This window comes from Microtus ochrogaster, chromosome 10 (assembly GCF_000317375.1).
Source record: "Microtus ochrogaster isolate Prairie Vole_2 chromosome 10, MicOch1.0, whole genome shotgun sequence".
Classification (NCBI taxonomy): domain Eukaryota; kingdom Metazoa; phylum Chordata; class Mammalia; order Rodentia; family Cricetidae; genus Microtus; species Microtus ochrogaster.
Window position 1 is genome coordinate 82537941 of NC_022016.1, and position 10891 is coordinate 82548831.

The window sequence follows — 10891 nt, forward strand, 5'->3', positions numbered from 1 at the left end:
GAGAGATGGCTCAGAGGTTAAGAGCACTGGCTGCTCTTCCAGAGGTCCTGAGTTCAATTCCCAGCAACCACATGGTGGCTCACAACCATCTTGTACTGAGATCGGGTGCCCTCCTCTGGCGTGCGGGCAAACATAGAGGCAGAATGTTGTATACACAATAAATAAATAAATCTTTTTTTTAAAAAAACTGACTTTCTTTATAAAAAAAATTTTTTTTAATTTTGTAATTTGAGCCCTCCCCCAAAAAATACTTCTTTTAAATCTTCACAATAGGGGAAAAAAGGCACTCATTCTGAAGAACAGATTTGGACACTGTAATAGTGTTAACTATCAACTTGACTATCAGAATCACCTGGGAGGTGGCAATCTGAGCATGCCTGTGGGGGAGGGGTATCTGGAGGGCAATGATCATCTAAACATGGCTGTGGGGGACTGTGGATGGCAAAGATCATCTGAGTATGAAGGGGCATTATGTGGATGGCAATGGGAGGCACCATTCCTTGGCTGAGATCCAGGACCCTGTAACTGGAGAAAGAGAGTCAAGCAGCTGCTTGCCTTGGTCTTCCTTTGCTTTGTGACTGAGCTATCAACAGGGTGGTGGCGCACGCCTTTAATCCCAGCACTCCAGAAGCAGAGGCAGGTGGATCTGTGGGTTCAAGGCCAGCTTGGTCTACAGAGTGAGTTTCAGGAAGGTCAGGGTTGTTACACAAAGAAACCCTGTCTCAAAAAAAAGAAAAGAAAAGAAAAAGAAAACAAAACTATAGGACTACCTTGGGTTTCTGCTACCCTGACTTCCCCACCATGACAGACCTGGAACTGTGAACCAAAATAAACCCTCACTTCCTTAAATTATTTTGACCAAGTACTTTATCACAGCAACAGGAAGAGAAACTATTCCATTCTTTCTGCACATAAATCAGTCTGAGGACTCCTCAAGCCATGCTAGAGGGCATAATTTCAATTGTTATTTTATTCAAAGGCACATATTTCACTGCTGCGGCTGCTGATCAAGCCCAGCAGAGACCTGTTTCCACCCATCTATTTTTAAATTATTAATAGATAATCTGGTGAACTCTGTGAACAGAGCAGCACACACCGGGGGCTTGACTTGAGCAATGTCTCAAATGCACAGTGAGCGTGTGCTCTAGTCTGTTCTTCTGAAGTTCAGCAGTCACACATAAAACTGTCCCCTTTAAAAAACCAGAGCTCTAGGAGCTCACTGGCTTTGAAAAAAACAGAACATGGGAAACAGATCGGTTTGCTGAGGACTGAGCAATTAGTTCAAATGTTAACGGCATGAATGCTTTACTTTCACATAAAGATATCCTAAACACATACATCCACATTCTTTAAAATATTCACACAAAACCTACAACTAATTTTAAAATTAAAATGACTGCTTCATTTTACCCACCAAACCCAAACACAGCTGACCTCTAACCTACACGACCTTCTTTTTAAAAAAAATATTTATTTATTATATATACAATGTTGTCTGTGTGTATGCCTGCAGGCCAGAAGAGGGCACCAGACCTCATTACAGATGGTTTGTGAGCCACCATGTGGTTGCTGGGAAGAGCAAGCAATGCTCTTAACCGCTGAGCCGTCTCTCCAGCCCCCTACACGACCTTCTAATGCACTAACAGGGAAGCAGTATCGGCTGCAGTCTCTCTTCCTATCATTCTTTTGTTCTTCCTCCAATGCCAAACCTCTCATTTCTACACATTCCTCACTAGCTACCCTTTATTAACTACAAGCATCAAGTTGAAAAATAATGGGGATAAGGGCCAGCAAGATGGCTCAGCAGATAAAGGGGCCCTGGCACTAAGCCTGATGACCTGAGTTCCATCTTTCAAACCCAGTGTAGAAAGAACTCCTGAAAGTTGTTCTCTGACACATGCTCTGTGACATGTGCAACACATATACACACCCATGCGCGTGCACACGCATAGGCACATATGAAAAATTTTTAAAGGAATTGTAAAAAACTATTCATCTTCGTTCTACCTGGAGGATTGGTTGATTGGTTGATTGACTGATTGATTTGGTTTTTCAAGACAGGGTTTCTCTGTAGCTTTGGAGCCTGTCCTGGAACTAGCTCTGTAGACCAGGCTGGCCTCAAACTCAAAGACCCGCCTGCCTCTGCCTCCCAAGTGCTGGGATTAAAGGTGTGTGTCATCACTGCCCGGCAGGAATGCTTTAAATATTTAATGCAAATGTTATCTGATTTTTCTCTGACATTAGATGTCTTCATGGAAACCTAATATGCCTAAATGTCTCATCAATAGAACTTTCAATGAAACAACATCAGGAACCGACAATTTCATACCTGTGCACAAAGAAAAAGGAAGGAATGGTTGGTGAACTAGATCTATCTCTTAAGTCCTCTCCGCATTGGTACAACTACAAAAATGCTGCCATCAGAGTGTACATCAACAGAGATGGGGCGCCACGGAGACAGCGCAGCAGCTAGAGTGCTTGCAGTCAAGACTGAAAATCTCAGTTCGATCCTCAGGAATTACACGGTGGAAGGTTGAAACTAATTTCCCTAAGTTGTCTTCTGACCACCACATGTGTTGATGAATAAACAAACACACACTAAATAAAACTAATTGATTAATAAAATAAACGTTAACTTAAAAAAAAAGACAGAATATGAGGATTGGGCTTAGAATCCTAGCCAAGTTATTCAACCTCTTGATGCCTCCACTTCCTGGCTTTGAACTAGATCTGTCTTATACCTACCATGACTAAATAATTCATGGGAAGAAGGAACAACATAAAAAAAATGGAATTATCTATAACCTTATTGGCTAGAGAAAGGAAACAACCACTTCTGCTGTACTGATTTCTGGCCTCTTAATCTCTGCTGAGTAAACATTGCTGTGATGCTGAGATTATACTGCATGAAGTTAAACAGCTACTGTTTATCCACATAGGAAAAAAACGCCATCTTAATCCCCCCTTCCCTTTCATTCCCTTCCCTTCCCTCCCTATATATGTATGTACCCAATCACAGAACTATATCCCCAGCTCTTATACTACAATAGAGAAGGAATGTACACATTTGTTATGTGCATGTGTACATTTATACATGCACTGGAGGTCAGAGGTTGATGTTGAGGTATTTTCCTCTATCACTCTCCACTTTTCTCTTTCTCTGTCTGTCTCTGTGTGTGTGTCTCTCTCTTTTGTTAGGATCTCTCTTAATGAGCCTGCAATTCTCAAGGATTTAGTTAGACTGGGTGGTGGGCAAGCGCCTTCCTGTATCTGGTGTCCCAGTGCCAGGGTTATGGACACGCATTAAGCTTTTATGTGAGTACTGGGGCTTGAACTTGGGTCTTCACACCATCTTGAGAGTTCTAATGATTTAGACAACTGCACTCTTCCTTGCCTAGACAGGCCATGGCTCAAACTTTCCCTTTCTAGTACCAGATGCTTAGAGCTGACAAATCACTACATTTACTTAAGGTCTTTTTCCCCTTCTTTATTCAAGAGATGAGTCAAAGTGTGTCGGCAGTGGATATTAAATTCTCCCACTGACATGAGAAATGCCTTTTATCACACAAAAAAAGGCAGATCACTTACGTAATATTTACTTTGTGTTATATTTCAAAACAAAACACTGGCATGCCCACCCATGGGTTAACTTTTTTTTGTTGTTACTGTTTGCTCGTTGACTCTTTTTTGACTCTAGCCTGGAATTTGTTGTTGTTTTTGCTGACTCTAGCCTGGATCTCACTATATAGCTCAGGTTGGCCTCAAACTACTCGGAAGCCTCCTTTCTCCCTCTCCCAAATACTGAAATTACAAGTATAAGTCACCATCACCAGTCAGTGAGTCAGTATACTCTCTTTTCTTCTTCTTCCACTGGAGTGTAAGTGGTGAAGACAGGGACTTGTGGACTGCCGGTACATAATTAGTCCTCACTGCACTAAACAGTAAGAGCCAGGTTTACCCTGAACACTTCCATAGAGCACTACAGTTTGAATACGGCTCTATATTAGAACCTTACTCCCCAATGCTACAGCGCTGGAAGGGTCTAGCAGGAAGTAGCTGAGTTATGCATGAATGGGGCTAATATGAAACAGACGAGAGTCCTCAAAGTCACCCCACTCCTGCTCACTCACATTTGCTTCCTAGCACTTTGGTTCGGCTACAGAACAAAGTTGTTATCAGGATCATGAGCCAAAGAAACTTCTAATTGTTCTAAATTACCCAGCCTAAGTTAGGCACCATGGCATACACATAAAATGCCAGCCCTTAGAGGTGGAGAAAGATCAGGAATTCTGAGCCAGCCTGCACTTCATGAGGTTCTGGTTCAAAACTAGTAATAATTAACTAAAAAATATATTGGGGCCAGATGGTGGTGCCCCACACCTTTAATCCCAGTACTCCGGAGGCAGAGGCAGGTGTAGGCAGAGAGTGCTCGTTCATTTCCCAGCTGCCCAGATCAGAATAATCACACAGAAACTATATCAATTACATTACTATTTGGCCAATAGCTTAGTCATATTCCTTGCTAGTTCTTACATCTTCAATGAACCCATTTCTATTAATCTATGTATTGTCACGAGGCTGTAGCCTACTGGTAAGGTTCCATCCAGCATCTGTCTCCTTTGGCAGCTACATGGCATCTCTTTGACTTCAACTATTCTCTATATCTCTGTTCGGACTTCCTGCCTGGCTCTGCTCTGCTAAGCCATTGGCCAAAACAGCTTTATTCATTAACCAAAGGCAATAAAACATATTCACAGCATACAGAGGGGAATCCCACATCAGGCAGGTGGCTCTTTGAGTTCCTGGCAAACCAGATCTACAGAGTGAGCTCCAGGACAGCTGGGCCTACACAGAAAAATCCAGTCTCAAAAAACCAAAAAATAAAATAAAAAGTAAAAAATAAACTGGAACTAGAGTAGGGATCATTGATTAAGAGCACTGGCTGCTATTACAGAGGAGGTGGTTCAATTTCCAACACCCACACAGTGGCCCCTATCTGTAACTCCAGTACCAGATGATCCAATACCCTCTTCTGGCCTTTGTATGCACTAGGCACACATGTAGTGTACAGACACATTTGGACAAAACACCTACATACATTAAATTTTTTTAAAAAAAGTAAGCAAAGGATTCAATCTGTGGTATCTGTAGCAACAGAAGCAGACCAAGATACAATACACACCCTTTAGTTAGACTCACTATTCCCACACTGGAACTGATTAAGTCTGTTGAGGTTCCTGATAATTAAATGTCAGCATTACTGTTTTGAATGCTTTTCATTACAAATATGTGTCTGTCACCTATGTCATAGATGTTGTTCTTTAAAGGACAAGCTCTACTCACCTTCAATGTTTAGAGTCAAAGGCCTCGTGTCAGCAATGACAAACAGCTAACAGAGAACTTGTGAAACGCTCTCTCTGTTCAGCCTGGACCTAGGACACACCTCTACTCGCTTTCCATCTTAACGCAGCAGTCTCTTGCTCTCAACATAAATCTTTCAATATTCTTAATCAGATACATTATAAGATTTTCTGGAAAGTCACTGTAGTTCCTCATCCCGGGTTATTCTAAGAATCCACTTCTCAGATCACTTGAAAAGGAAGTCTTCCTGAGACCATCTTTTCCGCCTGACCACAGCAGTCCCAACAGCACTCCACGGAAGAAGAGCCCACTCTCACTCTGTCGATACATGCCTACCAGGTTTAGCTCTGTGGCCACTGTTCTAGGCAGTTTCAGAAGTCCACATCAGTGATAACTGTGCTGCACAGTCCTCTCTTGTCACCATGGGCAGGAAAGGGGGACCAGTCTAACTACAATCTGTTCCTCGGTCTTCAGAGCCTGACTTTGTCACAGGCCTACAGCCAATCTTGAGTAAATACTTTCTAGCAACGCGACAGCAGTGACACAAGTCTGCATGCATGGCAGTGAGCACACGCTCCTCAACAGGACAGTTTTCAACCCTTCATCAATCATTCATCCCAGGCCATCTTAGTGCTTTGGGACAGTGTGAGAGGAGATAAAAGACAAAGAGGGACACTCCTGTCAAGGCCAGTGATACTGTCATTTGTTTGAGTTCCACAAACTAACCTTAGACTAAAGAACAAAGACTCCCTTCCTCCCTCTTTTTTAAACAATAAAGTGGCTTCCTATTCTAAAATCATGCTTCCACTGATTTCTTAGACTACACAATAGCAAGCAAAAACCCTTTGACCTTGGGTAATCAAGATAAATATAATACACATTAATGTTATGTGGTTTACCAGTTTCCTCAAAACAAAAAATAAACTTCTCACCAGTATACTATTACATGAATAAACAAAAGCTGGTTTTGTTATATCATTTGCTGAAAATCAAAACACAGTGGCAATGACAAGGAACTAAGAAAAAGCCAGGCAAATTTACAAAACCTCTAATACAAGGTAAAAACTACCCTACAGGAACAGCCAGTGCTGTCTGTTCTAATGCTAACCTATACATACTTGCAAATGAAAAACTGGTCTGCATAGCACTCAGACAATCCAGAACTGGCAAGTTGTCATGGTTCACCAAAGATCACAGGCACTCTCCCCTGCCCTGCCTACAATGTAGAAAATAAATCAGCACATAGCTAAAGGTACCTAAATGGTCACTCACTCACACACATACACACACACACGCACACACGCACATGCATACAAACCACTCCCTCCTACTCAAGCATTTCAAAAATTATCACAGTCATACAGACTGCAGCATGTTCTGTGGATATAAAAACAGTACACAAAGGAAGAACCACATTACATCAGCTCTCGCCTCAATTCATAAATGCAAAACCACAGAACAAGGCAAAAATCTAAAAAGCCTTTTTCTGGAAACCTTAGGGTGAATGAATGGTGGGTTGAGTCTTTAAATATGTTATTGAACGAGTCTCGTTGATGCATTACTTTCAAAAGCCAAGGGGAGGGGAAAAGTGTAATCTTAGTCAATTTTATCATGCAAGGAGATCAAATAACATTTCAAGAGCAGCCTGCCAAGCACGAGCGCCTGCCAGAGCACAGTGAGCACTCAAAGACTGTGGACTGAAAAGCATCATCTACTGGCCCCAGAGATCTTTACAAAATAGTTTCAACACTACTAAATTACAGAGTTGGCAAAAACAAACCCAGCCCTAACTGAGCCTCACACTACTGTGGAGTCTGTTAGGCATCTGCACACCTGCCTCCTGTTATTTTCCCAGGCAATGTAAACATCCAGGAAGACAACCGTCTTTTTCGGCCTGAGTCTACACACACTTAAAAATGAGAGCTGGCTGTGCTTCTGGAAGTAATTTCCCACAGAATGGATAGGATATTGTTCCCATGTGTGAGGAAGGTTTTCAATCAAGTCTACTTTAAATCTGGAGTTCCCTGGGAAGAAGGAACAAGAACTCAGTACCACACTTGGGCAGAGTTGAAGGTCTTTGTCAACTCTGCCCACAGCTTTTCCTCAAATGTCTCAATCCTGAAAGCATACAGGAGCACAATTTCAAAGGGAAAATGTAATCTCATTACTCCATTTATACCATTTCTTAAGACTGGCCATATGGCTGAGAGGCCCTCATCCAAATAATGCCCCACAGCCAGTGCCACATGTGTGCCAGGAACTCTTAAAGGCTGAGAGTAAGACAAAGTAGCCTGTTATAGGCATTTTCTCTCTCCGCAAACAAAGTGGTTAAGCAGGTCTCAGAGCAGAGGGTATCTGAATAAACGAGGACAACGTCGTGGGAAAACCACCACCACCACCCACACACTCACTTGCACCCCACATACACACACACGGCAATTTAAGCTACATGTAATCATTGTCAAGATTAACCCTGTACTTCAGCTATTCTGGTCAAGAGTCAAATAAAAGGTGATCAGCATTCTTTCTATTACCAAATCCATTTTATTTGTCAACTTAAATGTACTCCCCAGTAAGCAGTAAGTTTCAGATCAAACGGCTGGCTACTTTTGCATTATATGCTGCTCATCTTTAAACAAGCTTTACTTTCACAAGGAAAACACAAACATACCCAACAAATTACTGTAAAACTGTCCTTTCGCTCCCCCAAATATGTTTCTTATTCTGTTTATTTTAATTAAAATTTTCAATGCTGCGAACTATCATAACATTAAGAAACAATTCCAACTGTACTGTAATGGGACACTTCAAATACCAACTCCCCATTCCTAACACTCACCAGTTCACACATCTATCTCCAGAAGCCCACACACCACTTGTCCAACTTCCAAGCCCTGCGTCCTCCCTCACAGCTCAAGGCCACTGGCCACTTCCCTGCCCGGAGGGGCAAGTCCTCCTCCTGGGGCCGCTGGGTACCGCAAACTCCAGGGCAAGGGCTGGGAAGGCGGAGCAGGACAGGGCAGGGCGGTGAATTGCACCTCCAAACAAAAGGAGGCTGGGCGCCGGCCGTGTGGGTGGGTCCCCGCTGCAGCAGCCGGCCCTCGGCCGGGGATGCACTGGGCCCACCGCCACAGCGCTCGCTCGAACTCCTTCGGCCCCAGCGGCCAGGCCAGCACTGCCACGTGCCTGTGACCCAGACTAAAGAGAAAGAACAGTCTGCCCGTGGCGGCAGCCAACAAAACCCGGGCTGGAACAAGGCCGGCTCCACGCGTGCCCAGGCCGCCACCAAGGGGCTAGCACACACAAAGCCTGCCACAACTGTAGCTTCTTCTTTGACCTGCCACCCTCATCCCCCGAATCCTCCCACCGTTCCCACCAGCAGGAACTGCGAGGCTGCGTGATTGATGGCAGCTCTTAATAGCATGGTCAGCTAGAAAATACATCTGCAAGCAAGATATTACGGAGGCAGGACATCCCTGACTGTGATCAGCAGTTCACACATCCTAGTGCTGCCTCTGCTTCAGCCAGGAATACTAATGCTAAACCGCCTCTGACGTCTAACAAATGCAGATGACACAACCAAGGACCACAGAAAACCAGAGACCTGCTTTCAAAGACGGCAGGGGAGCATCAGAGTTTGGTGTAAAACATTTCTTACCCCAATTTTCCTTATAATTTAAGAATTTCTCTAAGTGACTTGATTAAATCTCTCCCAACCATCTCCAGAGGAAAATAAAGATCCATCTGTATACAAAATGTAGGTTAAGCTAAATAAAATCCACCTAATAAGGCGAATAAAATGCACATTCTTTGTCGTGTGGCTTTAAACAAACGTTAACCCATCAGCTAGATACCAACTTCATCATTAACTCAATCTGTCAGTTTATCTGAAGAGAAATATCAACTAGTAATTTCAAATTGGGTTTCTTCCTCACCTCCCGATGAAGTATGGTCAAAATATATCAACTTAATAAATTTTATTAAAATGAAATTAAACTTTATATCATGCATTTCTTAGTAGTAGCAGTAGCAAAAATTGTTTTTTTAAAAAAAATAAAACATTCTAGAAATTTTTAAGAACCCCTGAGAGTATGAATGTAATGTACTAAACGTGGTACTGGCCAACGCTGCGGGCTCAACAATTACATGATTGCTTGTGGTGCCTAGACAAGAGTACCTTTCACCTACAGGCAAGTTTCCTCAGTTGGTTTTATACATGTTAATTAGACTTAGAAGGTAGAGTAAACTGATTTACTGGGTATCTTCTTAGGCAGAGAAATCTGGAGAATATTAAAGTGAATTTTTTTTCTTCAAAACATCTAAACCAAAAGAAGGTTACGGTCGAACCCATGGGTCCTGTCTTTTTGGAACAAACTATTAAGCTGATGTATATACTGAAAGACCATGTTTGGGGCTGAAGAAATAGCTCAGCAGTTAAGAGAACTGATTTCTCTTACAAAGGACCCAAGTTTGATTCCCACCACCCACATGGCAGCTCCTACCTGACTGTAACTCCAGTCCCAGCAGATCTGACACCTTCTGTTCTCTGCGGCCACTACATGCAAAGAAGGTTGCACAGACATACATAGAGGCAAAACACACATACACATAAAATAAAGATAAAGGCTAAAATTTTTAGGGGGGCTGGAAAGATGGCTCAGGGGTTGAGAGCACTGACTGTTCTTCCAGAGGACCGCACCCACATTACAGCTCCCAACTATCTGTAACTACCATTCCAGGGGATCCAACACCTTTATACAGACATATATGCAGAAAAAACAGCAATGAATAGAAAATAAAAATAAATTGTAAAAACATCCTGAGGAAAAAAAGAAAAAAAAAACATCTTTCTTAAAAGGGAAAATCCTGCTACAAGAAACTGAATTGTCCTGAGAGCTGATGAAGCATTATGTCTCTGCCACCCTGCACGGTGATCCCTACAAACTGGAGGCCTTTGCAGTGTAAATCTACCTCTGTCAGCTCTCCTAAACACCATTCCTCAGTGAGACCAAACTGAGGTCTGAAAATCTGCTTCCTAACTAAGTGGCTCTGAGATTGCTCAATACATGTCAGAGAGATCAATCACTCACAAAACCTAACTACCGAAGCTACTCCTAGACTTAGACATACTTCCATTTTCTAGTCAGCTAAATCCACACACAGCAGAGCCTAGAGAGGCTCTTGTTCCTCATACCCCCCACCAACACACAGACAACTGAGTGCCAAGAAATTTTCAGAGAATATACAAAATGAGAAAAAAGAGTCACTGCCCAATAATCAAATATTCACAGCAGACATTTGTGTGCTTAGCACCAAGTATGATGAAGGGCAAACAAAGTTTTCTGACAGACCATTGTCTAGAAGGTTGGTTCACAGTGAGTTAGAAAACACTAATAAGAATAACCAGGCGGGCCTTTCATCCCAGCACTCGGGAGGCAGAGGCAGGAGGATCTCTGTGAGTTCGAGACCAGCCTGGTCTACAGAGCTAGTTCCAGGACAGGCTCCAAAACCACAGAGAAACCCTGTCTCG

General features: G+C 42.8%; 1 protein-coding gene across 10 annotated transcripts in view; it reads right to left on the minus strand.

The window, feature by feature from the left end:
- Positions 1–10891, minus strand: part of Rere (arginine-glutamic acid dipeptide repeats) — a 367056-nt gene that overhangs the window by 270937 nt on the left and 85228 nt on the right. Inside the window, exon 1 of one of the 10 annotated variants that reach the window (XM_026782127.1) lies at positions 8201–8453. The exons of the other annotated variants lie outside the window; for them this stretch is intronic. The gene's annotated coding sequence lies outside the window, so the exon portion shown is untranslated. Of the gene's footprint in view, positions 1–8200; positions 8454–10891 lie in introns of those variants that run through there. 10 annotated transcript variants of the gene reach the window in all.